This window comes from Xiphophorus hellerii, chromosome 24, assembly GCF_003331165.1.
Source record: "Xiphophorus hellerii strain 12219 chromosome 24, Xiphophorus_hellerii-4.1, whole genome shotgun sequence".
Lineage (NCBI taxonomy): Eukaryota > Metazoa > Chordata > Actinopteri > Cyprinodontiformes > Poeciliidae > Xiphophorus > Xiphophorus hellerii.
Window position 1 is genome coordinate 12,580,420 of NC_045695.1, and position 16,029 is coordinate 12,596,448.

The window sequence follows — 16,029 nt, forward strand, 5'->3', positions numbered from 1 at the left end:
GACCAAAGCACAGTCTTTATCCAGTGTGCCATCCAAGCAACTGGCAACCCTGACGCTCGAACTTCTACAAATACCACATAGTTAGTTTTCCTTGTGAAATTTTAAAACCATGCTGGTCTTGAACTAAGAACCATCGGGACCAAAGCACAGTCTTTATCCAGTGTGCCATCCAAGCAACTGGCAACCTTGACGCTCGAACTTCTACAATACCACATAGTCAGTTTTCCTTGTGAAATTTTAAAACCATGCAGGTCTTGAACTAAGAATCATCGGGACCAAAGGACAGTCTTTATCCAGTGTGCCATCCAAGCACCTGGCAACCTAGACGCTCAAACTTCTACAAATACCACAAATGTGATTCACTGTCATCCTTTGATTTTCTTTCTGGCTGAAATGCTTTTATGGTGATTAACAGCAAGTAAAAAGGTTTTGTATTTTTTCGTAAAGTTTCACTAAACATTGACTTTTTTTTCATCCTGGGTTGTAGAAAAAGATATTAGACTCTTTATGAGGACATTAGTTACAATGCAAATAACACCCAATTTTTACAAACAAATGCTTAATGTCACTGACCCACCCGTTACATCTTCATCTCTCCTGAAAATATTTTCCACAATGTTGGGAGTGCAAATTTGAGCATTTCTAATGAAAACATGACTTTTTGCTTGTCCTGTTTACAAAAAAGTTGGGAGAACTCCAACTTTTAAAGGTCGGTGTCTGTCGGAAACAGGACTTGAACCTAGTATTTTTAGGTACTAAGCACATATGTAATCGACTGCGCTATCCAAGTTAGGATAGTTTTGTTCATTAAGTTGCTTTCCACTGGAAAAATTTAAAGTTCTATCCCAGGCTGAAGTATGCTCATACTGCACCATTCCTAAACAACAAATTACCTTTTGTTTTCCCACTTACGTTCACAAAAAGTGGGGAGCATTTGTGTGTACATGTGCTTAAACATTTAAGTTGTAACTATGGTTGAGCACTTATCTTGGAGAAAAGAGTCACTGCTCATTAATACCTTAAGTAGCAAATTTGACAACCACTGCTCTTCTGGTACTTACCACACTCAAAGCAGTCAATGTAATTGCTAAAAAAGACTTGATATTATTATCACAGCAAAGTTGAGAGGCACCATGCTATTCTGCAGTTCATTTTGACATGTATGGCCTGGTTTCTTGGTGACTTAATTTAGATATTAACACATACACATGCTCAGAGTTAGAACAAAACATGCACAGGGTTGTGGGTTGTGTACATATTATGGTTAGCACAAGCCTTAGGTTTTTCAACATGAGAAAACATTAAAAAAATATTCTATATGGCAAACGTCTGTGACATTGATTTGTAGATAGATTATTGATGTTGGTAGCGGATCCATCAGCAACATGATGAAGGGCTCCAGCATTGGGTAAGTCGATGGATGGATGCAGCATCTTCAATTCTATGAAACGTCATCGTAAAAAGAAGGTTGGTAAAGCTATATTTGGGTATGATCCCCTGCACCAAGAAAAAAAAAAAACAAGCATTGATTACATACATACATGGAATCAAACTTAACTGAAGAGCGCAGCAGTTTTTTTCTTTGGTGTGAAACAATTAGAAATATTCTCAAACAGCTTTAGTTTTTGTCTTTGGAGAGACAAAACCAGCCAGGCACAGGCATCACCTTATTCTCTCAAGCTGCAGCGTTGGCACCCGAGTTCCCATCCCACCTGCAGCCATGTGACATAAAATATGCTACAGACTCCGATTTTAGCAGTATATTGCTAGTTGCCTGTTTTACATTGCTCATTCTGCTTACAAAAAGAAGAAATTTATGTTTTTATTTGATCAGAAAGGACCAACTCATTTCGTTATTTCCATCTGATCAGTGCAATGTTCAGATAGCTCCAATTGCACTGTGATATGGCAGCATCTGCAACACAAAAAGTACATCAATCATTTCAATTCTATCACAGATACATTTCAATTGATCCTAGTTAAACAATACAGCAAGGTTAATTTGGCAGATGGTATCGAGTTATTGATTTTCATCATTCACTCCTCCTGGATGAGCACGTAGCAACAGCAGGAAACCGCTTGCATTGAGTTGTTGACTTTAAAGTGGTCCGTCATGCAAGTGGTGACAGTGGAATGGAAAAACTCTCCTTAAACTGGAAGACACCTCCAGCAGAACCCGGCTCAATACAAGCGATGACGACCGACTGGGGATTGGAGCAGATACACACACACGAAAAAACAAACAAACAAAAAAGCAGAACTGATGTTGGATTATTTTTGATGTTCATAAAAAGTTAAGAGCAGAATATGAAGAAGGATTTGCTGATGACAGCATTATCTCAACCAATGTCCTCTTCCAGTACGGCACCACAGCCGAAACTGAATGCCTCATCAGGTGCAGCTTCTGTGGAGAGAAAAATAAATGAACGAAAACAAAAAAAAAGTTAGTTCAATTAACAGCAAATATCTTTTTGTGGTTCTCCTTCTCCTAATAACATGAAGGGGAAAAAAAGACTGAAAATCATATTACAATTTTCAAAGCCAAGCAGAAAAAGAGGACGCAACTTAGAAATATTGCTGGCGCCAAACAGCCACACAGTTGACTGGGTAAGGCTATGATTAAAGGCAACAGTAGAGTTGCCAGAGACCTGGCAAGTCTCACACCGCAGATCCGATGAGGCGACTGACAGGGAGAACCCCTCACCTGGACGAATCAGCGTGGCCGGCTCTGAGCCGAAACCCACCTTCAACCTCAACACCTGCTCCACCAAAGAAAAACAAACAAGCAGCTGCAACCAAAACGGTTCCACCGACCCCGCTCCCAAGGACAGAGCGACCAGCCCGGGCCTCAAAACATTCTGACTCTGTGGGAATCCCACTGATAAACAGATTTTCTGTACTCCAGCCTGAGCCTCTGAGTGAAACCTCGCTTTCAAACATCAACAATGAGGCAAGTCTAACACATCCACCCCCCAAAGCTCCAAAGGACAAAGCGGCTACCAGGAAAACGAAAGGTATGCCAAAAGTGCTTATTGTTGGAGATGAGGCAGTAAATGGAATCAGTCACGTTTGCAATCCCAAGAAAACGAGAGTGATTTTTTTTCCTGGTGACACTGTATCTGATTTAACTCGTAAAGTTCTCTCTCTAACCGCTGATCAGCCAGATATTGAGTCCTCAGTTGTGCATGTTGGAGCCAACGATCTGGCAAAGCAGAAATCTGAGATTCTGAAAAAGGACTTTAATATCCTTCTGAAAACTATGGGAAAGTTAAAAATGAAGTTATTTCTCAGTGGTCCAATTCCATCACCTCAATGGGGAGACGAAAAACACTCCAGGCTGGACATGATAAACAAATGGCTGATTAAAAGCTGCTCTGCCAGCTCAGTGATCTTCATCGATAACCTCTGGATCTATTGGCAGCGCTTTCACCTTTTTGGAAGAAGTGGACGCAATCTTAATAAACATGGGATAAAGCTGCTCACTGCAAATCTTTTTCACTTTATCAACAAGGACAGCAACGTGATCATCGCTTCAGAAGAACAGGCTCAAGGATTTCTGACTAGGAAGAAACCTTATCAGGAACAAAAACAAGTTGATACATCGACTGGAGACGGAGCGACTGGTTCCCGTCCTCCTTCTCCCCTCCCTCTCTGCTCACCCTCTCATTCACAGGATTCACAAGATACACATGGAGAAATGTCTTCTGGACCGGAGTTTCTTAAATTTACAGATGGAATGAATCAACAAGTTTTACTTGGGACGTCTCTCCTCAGCGCTCACGTAGCAGACCTCACTTCATTTAAGCCACCTGACTCTAACGTCCCAGAGGATCCATCACTCTGCGTTTCTGAGGTCTGAGGCCGGGGTCCAGACTTTATCTTTACACCCTTCTTGCTCCAGAATGTGTCTGGCCCCCTGGCACTGCAGAACAGGACATTACCTGTCCGGATAACTACAAGAAAATTTACAAGAAACAGAAACATAAAATACAGGGGACATAATTCAAACATCAGACTGATCCCCTTCCTAAAGGAACCTCAGACTGAAGATTTCTTGGCCTCCAAGTCACTTAAACTAGCTCTTTTAAATACCAGATCTCTCTGTGCTAAAGCTCTATTAATTAATGATTTCATCACTGAGCATGACATCGATGTTATGTTTCTGACAGAAACATTGTTGAATGATAATAATGAATCGATCGTACTAATTGAATCTGCGCCTCCTAACTACAATTTCTTCAGTGAGAATAGAAAACACAAAAAACGAAAAAACGAGGGTTAGGGTGGCTTCAATATTTAAGAATACCATAAATTGTAGTAAAATCTCTTTGGGTCACTTCACCTCTTTTGAGTATCTTGGAATTGAGGTTAAAGGCCACAAACGAACTTTGACAGTAACTCTATACAAAACTCCAACTTTTATGGAAAATTTCTTTACTGACTTGAATGAACTTCTATCTCTTATATGTATTGATTATGACTGTTTAATAATTGTTGGTGATTTCAACATTCATGTTGACAACCCCCAAGACAGAGGGGCAAAAAAGCTCGCTAATACTTTAGAGATTTTTGGTCTAACACAACATGTCAAACAAGCAACACACACTCAAGGACACACACTGGACCTGGTTATCAGTAAGGGTGTGAATATTTCCAATCTCTCTGTAACTGATGTCGCCCTGTCGGATCACTTCCTGTTATCTTTGAAAGTTCTTTATCTTTTAACCCACTTGGACAAACAGCAACCATCACAAAACGTTCTCTCACTGAAAACACAGCAGAAACTTTTAATCAAATCTACTCTTCTTCCTCACCCTTAAGCTGTAATGATGTAGATAAGTTGGTAAATGATTTTCAGTCTAAAGTCTCAGATATTATTGATTCCATTGCCCCAATTAAAATGAAGGTTTTGTCTGGTAAAAAGAAATCTCCATGGAGAAATACACAAACAGTTAGATGTGCAAGACAACTCTGCCGCAGGGCAGAACGAAAATGGCGTAAAACTCAACTCCACGTTCATTGTGACATCTATAAAGAAAGACTACGTAACTATCATTTAACACTAAAACATGCAAGAGAGGCTTTCTTTGCAGATGTCATAAACAAAAACATTAACAATGCTCGAGCTTTATTTGCAACAGTTGACAGAATCACAAACCCTCCTGTGACGTTACCACCTGAATTCCAATGTATTGCCGCCTGCAACCAGTTTTCCAGCTTCTTTTCAGAGAAAATTAAAAAAATCAGAGGATTAATCTGTACATCCACTATAAAGTCAGTACCAATGCTGTGACCAAATAAAACAAATACAGGAAAAATGACCCAATTTCAACTACTTAATTATAAAACCCTACAGGAAATTATAAGTAAACTAAGCTCCAGTTCCTGCTGTCTGGATGTTTTACCCTCACATTTCTTTAAGAAAGTCCTTCCTGTTATTGCTGCTGATCTGATCCAAATAGTAAACTCATCGCTCTCATCAGGCGTTTTCCCCCAGGCTTTGAAAACAGCAGTAATCAAACCACTGATAAAAAAGAACAATCTGGACAAATCACTAATGCAGAATTACAGGCCGACCTTTGACCTCCCATTCATCAGCAAAGTTATTGAAAAAGCTGTGTGTAAACAATTAACTAGCTTCCTAACTATAACCAATGTCATGTTCCGGGGTCTTTTAGCTCCTTTGTGGAGTTTTTGTGCATGCACTCGTTTTTCTCCACCACTAGATGGCGCCTTTACCATTCCGTCGGAGGGCGTGGATGACGTCATCCCACACCTGATGCGAGTTTTGGCTCATCAGCGAGATGTTCAAGAGGAGCTGACTGCCAGTCCTTCGGCGCCTGAGTGTTAGCCAGTCACGGTACCTCTGAGCCCCTAGAAGCTTGCTTCTGGTTTGCCTTGTTGATCTGCTCCTAGTGAAAGTTTTCTTTGTTGTGTAGTGGTATAGAAATATACATATTCCTATACAAATAGTTTCCAGGTGTGACGCTCCGGTTGGGTAAAGTGGGCGGGGTATATAAGCGGCCGCTGTGCCCAGTCAGACATGTGTCTTTCTCACCATCCACTGTGTGGCCCGCGTCTCTTGGGTTCCGGCGGTAAAAAAAGGCAACATATCGCCAAGTGTGGTGCATGCTGCTTTGATTCCCTGGTGGTAGGTTTCCTCTCTCCCTGCACTATTGCTGATCTTTGTTAGAAAATCTAAATTTAAGTATGATTGTAGGTGAAACGCTATTGTGCTGCTCTCCTCTGCTTCCTCGTTCAGCGAGTGTGTGTGTGCGTTTTGCCTGGATTGACAGGTAAATAATTAACGCTCATTGTAAGCTCCAGTTTGTTGCAGTTCTGTCTAAAATGATTAACTTTCATAGGTCTCCCCATATTCGAACCATTGCTGCTCTTTTGGATCCCGGATTTTGCACGTCATCAGTCAAACTCGGACTGTGGTGGCGCCTACACGCCTTAATTGAAGCGGTGTTTGGGGTGTGGCATCGGCGCGCCGAGCTCGCCTCCTGCTGTGGCGTGACCAGAGCCACACCGGATCTTAATCTTCAACTTGGATTTTCTATTTTTTTCTTTATTTAGTTTCCAGCCCTTCGGTTCCTTTAGATAATTGTTTATTTCTTTGGGCTGATATTGTTTTTCTTTTGTTGTATTAAGTTTAAGGTTGTTGTATTTGTTAACTGTTTTTCTTTTGTTTGCAGTTGCTGAGGTCCGGTGGCGGTGCTGGTGTGGTGACGGTGTCTCCCTCTTTTGTGTGCCGTGATTCCTGAGTTTGGGTTGTCTCACTGCGTCTGGTGCTTTTACGGTTTTTTTGTTTGTGTTTGGTGGATGCCGTCCCTATAGTGGCCCCTTCTGCCGGTGACCTCAGCTACTGTTGTTTCTTCTCTTTCCTTAGTTTTTTTGTTGTAAAGAACTGGTTTTAAAAAGAGTTTTTAAAGAATTTAATAAATAGCTGTTTGTATATTTGAAATTGCCTCAGATGTTTCAATTTATGCATAACCGAACCTGTCTGCTTTAAAAAAAAGAAGAGGTAATATTCTCTGGCTGAAATTCCCAGGGTGGCGCTGTGGAACAACCTAATTGGGTTCAGAAATTTAAATTGCCCAATATTCCTGATTTCAACCTAGTCTCGCCACAGTTGCTTCTCCTGCCTCCAGGTGTTTCCTCCTGGCTCCTCTACAACCGCTGATCCTGAGCCTACCTGTCCGCCCTCCGACGTACTCCCTTTGCCTCCTGGATCCCCGCTGTCAGACAAGACGACCACCTGGAACCTCTGAGAACTAAAACCCCGGACGCTGCAGTTACCCTCTCACTTCTCTAACCTGCCGATCACAAGTAAGATCTGCCCCTTCACTCTTAACGTTGTCATTTCCTACAAACCTGAACTCATCACCTCCCTCTGCCTCTCTAGTGAACTGTTTGTTCCCTGAACCAGCCTCTCTCCCTGGACCCGACCCGAGCCAACTATTCCTGCCAGCAGTGTTTTCAATAAATTTCTTTATTTTCACATTGCTCTCCTGTGTGATGTTCTGCATGTGGGCTTGAAAAACACACCCATCATGACAACCAACCTCTTTGACTCCTTCCAGTCTGGTTTCCATGGTTACCACAGCACAGAGACCGCCCTCGTAAAAGTGTTCAATGACATCCATATAAATACGGACTGTGGCAGAACCACAGTGCTGGTTCTGTTGGACCTCAGTGCAGCTTTTGACACTGTTGACCATGACATATTACTGAATCGACTGGAGAGTTGGGTCGGACTCTCTGGTCCAGTGCTTAACTGGTTTGAATCCTACATAAAGAACAGGGATTTCTTGGTTTCAATTGAAAACTTTTCATCAAAGAGGTCAAAGGTCACATGTGGGGTACCCCAAGGTTCAATCCTAGGACCCCTTTTATTCAATATTTATATGCTCCCACTAGCTCAGGTTATAACAGGAAATAATATTAGCTACCATAACTATGCAGATGACACACAGCTCTACATTACGATGCCACCAGGTGACCTTTGACCCCATCCAATCACTGAACAGATGCTTAGAACAGATAAATGTGTGGATGTGCCAAAACTTTCTCCAGCTGAACAGAAACAAAACTGAAGTTATTATTTTTGGACCTAAAGAGGAACGATCTAGAGTCATAGATGTAGAGTTATAGATCTAGAGTCAATGCACAGCTTCAGTTATTACAACTGAAAACCAGCGATCAGCCCGAAACCTGGGAATAGTGATGGACTCTGACCTGAACCTCCAGAGCCACATAAAGACAGTCACAAAGTCGGCCTTCTATCACCTGAAGAACATTTCCAGGATTAAAGGACTAATGTCTCAGCAAGATCTAGAGAAACTCATCCATGCGTTCATCTTCAGTCGTATTGATTATTGCAACAGCGTCTTCACAGGTCTCTCCAACAAATCAAACAGCTGCAGCTGATCCAGAACGCTGCTGCTGGCGTTCTCACTAAAACCAGGAAGATGGAGCACATAACACCAGTTTTAAAGTCCCTCCACTGGCTCCCTGTAGCTCAAAGAATAGACTTTAAAATACTGTTGCTAGTTTATAAATCACTGAACGGCTTAGCACCACAATACATTAAAGATCTGCTGTTGTTGTATCAACCTTCCAGACCTCTCAGGTCTTCCGGTTCTGGTCTGCTCTGCATCCCCAGAACCAGAACCAAACGAGGAGAAGCAGCTTTCAGTATCTATGCACCACAAATTTGGAACAAACTTCCAGAAAACTGTAAAACAACTGAAACACTGACTTCTTTTAAATCTCAACTGAAAACCTACCTGTTTAGAACTGTATTTGAAATGTAATCAATTACAAATTTATTGATGTAACTTGACTTCTATATTGCATTGTGATTCTGTGTTTGTAATGATGTAAAGCACTTTGAACTAATCTAACTCTAATCTAAAATTCCATTTTTTATGTCCAAATGAGTAAATGAGCAGGTTGTCGTCATTGATCCTTAATTTCTGAGAAATAATAAAACATCATTGCACAAATATTGATTGAAATGGTTAGTATTGGAGTTAATAATCAGATACAAAAATGTTTTGGAGGAATTTTTTGGTTTCTGACACTATTGCATGATTAAACACTCCCTGGGTCAAATTGACCCACGAACATTTTTGCTGTACCCTAGAAACGAACATAACAGGAGGGTTAAAGGAATTAAATTAATAGTCTTCAAAATTAACACTGATTTGCACTGTTCTTTTTAAGTTTTGATTAAAATAAACTTAATATATGAATTTAAAAGAATAAACATTCTCCAGCAAAGAACTGTCACTATCTCGAGGAATGAAAGATGAAGTTTAGCTTCCTTTTAGATCTGCAGTGGTGACTAAGGGTTTGCATACTGTTCCTCTTGGGGAAACGATGCATATACACACACACTGTTGACCTGAATTTACTGCTGACCACAACACTTCTTCCTATACATACCAAAGGCCTACATAAATGCAAACCAACACCAAATAATTCGCAGCATTACTGGTATAGTGGAACAGTCAACCTCTCTAGAAAAAATGCTTTCAATTGTCTTGTTAAGACAATTGATAGCGGATATGAATAGATAGGTTGGGTCTTTATCTTAAGGAATGTGTGCCAATGGAAAACAGCTGAAACTGTAAAAGTCGCTGCTCTTTTTGGTTGTTCCTACTCTGTAGTGATATGTTTTTCACAAAAGGGATCCACAGAAACAATGGCATATAAGCAATAAAGTGATTGTTGGCAAAGTGAAGGCTGGTTTGCATAGCAAAAGACCAGTTAGAAGACACCTGATGACCCCTGTCTATTGGCAAACAACAATGGACACATGAGCATAGCAAAAAACAGCAATCAAAGAAAGCATCCTGGGTTTTTGAGTCACGTTGATCTGGTGGGTGTGCATTACACTCTGCACTACGGAGAGAAGGTCAGCTGGTGGGGGCAGTGCAATGGTTTAGGAAATGTTTTTTGCTGAGACATCTATAGTCCTACCAGTCACAAAGACGCTACTTTGACTTGTACCACCTACCAACATGTTGAAGACCATTCAGACACTTTAAACATTGATTCCCTGATGGCAGTCAAAGAAGTATACAAAGTTCAATTCAGTCTTCATCTTCAATTCAGCGTGCGGTGTAAATCGTTTTTCTTGCTTGCACGGTAGATGTTTTCTGCATTATTGTAGCTAATGCTTATTAAGTTAAGTTATGAGAAGAAACATAAGAAATATGAACTTTTCTGAGATTAGCAAATGACTGCAATGAAACAGAGTGAGAAATTTAAAGGGGTATGAATACGTTTCATTCATTAGTTCACCAGGGACTTTGATTTTCCTCATTAAAACAAAATCAGAGTAAAGGAAAAACATGGATATTTGAAATGTCCGTGATTGTATTCAGTGACTCAAATATAAAATACATAAAACAACTTTCCTAGCAAGTTGGCAAACAGCTGTGGAAATTATTGCTGTGATTCAACCAACAATTTTATGATTTTCTAATGAGCAAACATTTAAAACCAGAAAGACTCAGAAATGGAGCGATGGTCAGAAAGAGGTCAAGTTTTCCATATTAAAGAAAGTCCATAAAGTAACGCATTTGATCCAAAATGTCTGATTCAATCTGGATTTTCTACTGATAAAAGCCCAGAGAAATCCTCTCTGATCAATAAATTATAGACTTCATATTGAAATATTTTCCATCCACCAATCAGAAACCCAGATATCTCAGCGGGGCCACAAACACTCAGGACCTACTGGTACCAGTTTGACTCCAAACTGGGAGCAAACTCAGCTTGTTGTCTGGGTTACAGATGAAAACTCAGAGAAAATCAGAGTTCCTGATTGAAACCAGGTGCTGCAGCTCTGCATCATAACCAAAACCAGAACCAGAACCAGGCCCAGTTCTGGTTCTGGTTCTGTCCAGCAGCTCAAAGAGAGAAAACCCAGTCAGGACTGGAAACCAGAAGAATGTGGAGTTAAAACTCACCTGATCAGATCTTTGCTTCTCCTTCTGTTCACACAAACCGAGTCGGAACGAACTGGACCCGATTCTCCAGAACTTGAACCGGACCCACCTGAGGCTCCGCCCCCTCTCACAGCAGAGGTGTGTTGCTAATGAGAAGAATCCTGTCTGATCATCACTACCAGGAAATAAATGGAAAATAACAACCAGTTCACATTTCAGTGTAAAGATTATTTATGTTTAAACATTTCAAGATTTTTTTCCATTACTATTTCATTAAATTAATAAAGATTTTCAAGTTGATCAGATTCAGTTTTATCTATAAAGACTTTTATAAAATAGCCAAAGCTGCACCAAGTTTCTGCTCAGCAACACAATAAACCACTAATAATAGTTTCTGCTTGTTCTAATCCTCAGCGCTCACGTAGCAGAGCTCACTTCATTTAAGCCTCCTGCCTCTGACTCCCCAGAGGATCCATCACTCTGCGTCTCTGAGGTCTGAGTCCGGGTCCAGAAAATTATCTTTACACCCGTCTGGCCCCCCGGCACTGCAGAACAGGACATTACCTGTCCAGATCGCTACAAAAACATTTACAAAAAAACAGAAATATAAAATACAGCGGACCTAATTCAAACCTAATTCAACATTTATAAAGAATCCTATGTTCTTTTTACGTGCACCCCTTCAAATAAAGTCTTACCAAATTTACTTCCTTGCAACCACATTGTTTTAAATAATATCACACTTGTACAAGTACCGCTAAGCGGATTTTGCTTACAAAATTATGATAACAGGTCACGAGCTGGACTCGAACACAGGATTCATGTGTCCAAAGCACAGACACTATCCATTGTGCCAACCAAGCAACTGAAAACTGATAGATTCAAACTTGTACAAGTACCACTAAGCAGATTTTGCTTACAAAATTATGATAACAGGTCACAAGCTGGACTCGAACACAGGATTCATGTGTCCAAAGCAAAGACACTATCAATTGTGCCAACCAAGCAATTGGCAACTAATGCATTCAGACTTCTACAAATACCACTACATAGGTTTGGCTTAAAAAAAATTCTGATACCAGGTAATAAGCTGGACTCAAACCCAGGATGCACGTGTCCAAAGCACAGACTCTATCCATTGTGCCAACCAAGCAACTGACAACTGATCGATTCAAACTTGTACAAATACCGCTACGTAGGTTTTGCTTGGACTTGAATCCAGGGTCAATGTTTTTCAAAGCATAGACACAAACCACAGTTCCAAACAAGCAACCGATTTCTTACGTGATTGAACTTGTACAAATATAACAAAGTAGGGTTTCATATAAAAGTTTAACACCATGCCAGGGCCTCTTCATGTCTGGAAGACCACAGGATTTTTATTCCATCTCCATGGGGATTTCCCATCACCCATTGCTTCCTCTAAAAGAATATGGCTATTCTATTCGTCCGGTGAATAAAAATCTATTTCAGATGGAGTTTCCTATTAAAACAATCATATAGAACATCAGGTAATTCTTTTCATTTTTAATCAAGAAATTAATAAAATCTTTATCAACATTAGACCACACGCCTTTGACAACAATAAATACTGTAGGATTATTTGTTTTGGACAGAAACTCAGGAGGCTCCTTTACCTTGTTCATTAGGCTGAAGAAGTTGATCCGGAGTCAAGTGAAGGCTGGAAACTTCGCTGTGTGAAGAAAGCAATGTTCATAGTATGGTTTTATTTTCGTCTGAAACAACACTTTGTCTTTTCTAGCTGTCATGAGAACTCAAAGCGGAAAACAAGAGCCGCATTTGCGTTGTGAAGTCAGCGCGGCAGGTGCAAAGAGCCCACTGTAATGAACAAAGATGATTTTCTTTTTGGTCCTCTACCGCCCTCTTGCGGTCGCAGCTGATAATGATCCATTTAGCAAGCAAATGCTAAGATGACGTTCGGCGTCCAAACAACAATGACAAGAATCATGGATGAAAAAGCCACATTTCAGCACAAGTTTTAAACATTATTCAATACACAACTTATTGTTTCTATATTCTGTTTCACATCTTTCAGAAAGTAACCGATAATAATAAATAAATGTCTATAATACTTGTGGTTTTCTTTACATAACTTCTAAACAAATCAAATCATAAAAACGCTGATGACTGCAGACCACTTCTGTACAACCAAGGTCTAGCTCAGGGGTCGGCAACCTTTTCTACTCAAAGAGCCATTTGGGACCGCCTCCCAATAAAAAGAAAGCACTTGGAGCCACAACCCATTTTGACGTCATATATATAAAACCTATATGCCATGTACAAAAACCGATACTATGTTTCCGTAAGTAGGAAAGAAATAAAAATAGATCCAAACTATTTGGACTATTTCTGAATTATTATCGCGGGTAATAAATCATCTGACAGTTTTGATTGTGTCTCTGTTGTGTTCGTAGTCTGAATGGTTTAAAGAGCTGCTTTCAGTGCCGCTCCATCTTCGCCTTAACAGACATAAACATGCAGTAAAAAAATTGATTTTCTATCAGTGTTTTGCACCAAACAGTTTTTACTATTAAGTTTTTATTATTAAAAACACGACAAACTAATGATGGTAAAGGGCCGCACTGGGTTAACTCGGGGAATCTCATCTGTCTGTGTATCAATCAACTCCAAACCTTTTCTTTGTTCTGTCACAATTATCGATTTATTCCATTTTGATGATTATCTGAAGTTGCTCCAAACTTTGCAAGGACTGACCGCTCACCGCTTCCTAATACACACAAAGCCAGTATCCTTCCCATTCATACCTGGTGACGTCACTCCCACGTCGACACACCTAAGTGTCAAAGCCTCCTGCTCCTGTCATATCAATAATTACTTATTTCATTCATATGGCTCTTACAGAGCCTCAGTGAAAACTTGTTTATTATTATTAACTGTTTGGTGCAAAACACTGATTGAAAATCGATTTATTTTTTACTGCATGTTTATGTCTGTTAAGGCGAAGATGGAGCGGCACTGAAAGCAGCTCTTTAAACCATTCAGATACGAACACAACAGAGACACAATCAAAACTGTCAGATTATTTATTACCCGCGATAATAACTCAGAAATAGTCCAAATTAGGATGTATTTTTATTTCTTTCTTACGGAAGGTTTCTGTTTATATCGTAGGTTTGTGGCGCATTTCTATCCTAAAGAAAGATATAAAACTTCAGATATTTCACAAAAAGATACTAACATTCATGGAAAAACCTCACATAACCTTATATTAAAGCAGAAAATACGGCGCCCACCGTAAGAAAGGCTTGCAGTGTTCAATTATGCTGCATAACTGACCAGTACAGTATTGCGAGGGAACGCAATAGAAAAAAAATCCCCATGTCCCCTAGGGGCCTCCGTACGCTTCAGCCTTTCGCATCAGCTCCGAAACGGCCTTTTTTCTCTCCTCTCCCTCGGGATATTTTTAGCAAAGACAGAGCGTTTGCTCTTGAAATGTTTTTCAACATTTGACTTCTTGTTGTTTGCCAGTCTTTCGCCACATATTAAGCGGAAGGTGAACCAGTTTCATCAGCGGTGAAAGCAAAATGATCTGTCCACGTAGCATTAAATGTTCTGCCATCTTCAGAATGTTTCCTTTTCTTGGATTTATTCATGATGTATCTTCCAGGCAAGGATCAAAATAAATCAATAAATCAGTGCGCTAAAAAAATGCGGTCTGCCAGACATGTGGGGTTCGCCAGGAATGCCTGTCGCACATCGGCGGACATGACGTATATTTTGGGTGCTAAAAATGTTCAAAACTTTTGTTTTAATGTTACAAGTTTACCATAATCTTCAGATTTAGACATTTATTTAAAAATGATTTTAATTTATAATTTTTTAATGATTTAATTTTAATAAAATATTCTACTTCCCAAAGTCACTGGGAGCCACAACAAAAGGATGAAAGAGCCACACGTGGCTCCGGAGCCATTGGTTGCCGACCCCTGGTCTAGTTAAACGCCTTTTAAAATCTGTTGGTTTTAACATGAACTGACCTGTAGGAGACACACACACACACACACACAAAGAAACACACTGACCTGCTCACAGAAATGTTAGAATACAGTGAAGTAAAGTGTTCGGTTCACATTACTGAACCCTGACTTCCTGAAGAAACTCAGAGTTTGTTGAATCTCACTTCTGTTCTGAAATGTTTTTTGTTCTTCAGAAACTTTTCGCGTCTGGAGAAGCCGCTGAAGCTCCATCAGAACCCAAACTGCAGCGAGTTCAGATCTGAACCAGAACCTGGACTCGACTCAAACCAGCCGACACGCTCCCGCTGGAAACCTCGCCCTCCATGTCTGCTGGTGGCGCATTCATGTTTCGCTGGTAAACGCCAGACTCTCTGACAAGATGAAGAATTTCTCCAGAAACCTCCAGGATTCCCTGAACTCGTTTGTCCAGACCAGAACTTTGTCATGTTGACACAGAGTGCTGCATTAGACACCGGACTGATAAAACGCTGTGTTTTTAAATCAATCAGATTAATGTGTTTCTGCTCCACTTGGGGCTATATATTTACACTTTTAAAACTTGTTGGGAGTTTTTCAGTTCTTACAGCATCAACTCAGAAGCTGAGTTGATGCTTCTGAGTACGATTCGCATATTTAAAAGCGAATCGTGTCGAATTTACAGCACCAGGCTCACTTATAGAAGTGAGGATTTTTCTGTCCTAATTTGAAAATGACATGAGAAAAAAACTGGGAACAAAAACAAGATTTAAAAAAAAACACAGAAGGTGCAAAAAACCTGCAGCAGCCTCATCTTGTTGATGTCAGCTAATGACGTCATCGTTTACAATAACAAATAGCCCATAAAAGCATCACTTGGACCCAGAATCTACCTGTCTTTTGTCAGTATATCAAGGAGAAATCTGCCACGAGGGAAAAGACGGGACGAAGCGGATGTCTTCAAAATAAAACCACCAAAAAGGAAAATAGAACTATCGCTGGGAGACGTGTGTTTGTACTTGTTAGCTTCAATAATTTACCTGAAATAGCCAGTATAAAATATTTTTTAAAAATATGCACAGACTCGAATG

General features: G+C 40.2%; 3 long non-coding RNA genes across 3 annotated transcripts; 2 read left to right on the top strand and 1 right to left on the bottom strand.

Annotated features, from left to right (window-relative positions):
• Positions 1-674: 674 nt before the first annotated feature.
• LOC116716003 (uncharacterized) lies at positions 675-11,034 on the bottom strand. The gene is made up of 3 exons (XR_004338339.1): positions 10,986-11,034; positions 1,559-2,404; positions 675-1,441 (listed from the first exon to the last, which is right to left on the bottom strand). It is a non-coding gene; the product is annotated as an uncharacterized LOC116716003 (long non-coding RNA).
• On the top strand, positions 5,639-7,504 carry LOC116715982 (uncharacterized). Its single transcript, XR_004338318.1, has 3 exons — positions 5,639-5,860; positions 7,155-7,332; positions 7,409-7,504. It is a non-coding gene; the product is annotated as an uncharacterized LOC116715982 (long non-coding RNA).
• On the top strand, positions 5,940-6,594 carry LOC116715971 (uncharacterized). The gene is made up of 3 exons (XR_004338307.1): positions 5,940-6,151; positions 6,221-6,296; positions 6,366-6,594. It is a non-coding gene; the product is annotated as an uncharacterized LOC116715971 (long non-coding RNA).
• Positions 11,035-16,029: the final 4,995 nt, after the last annotated feature.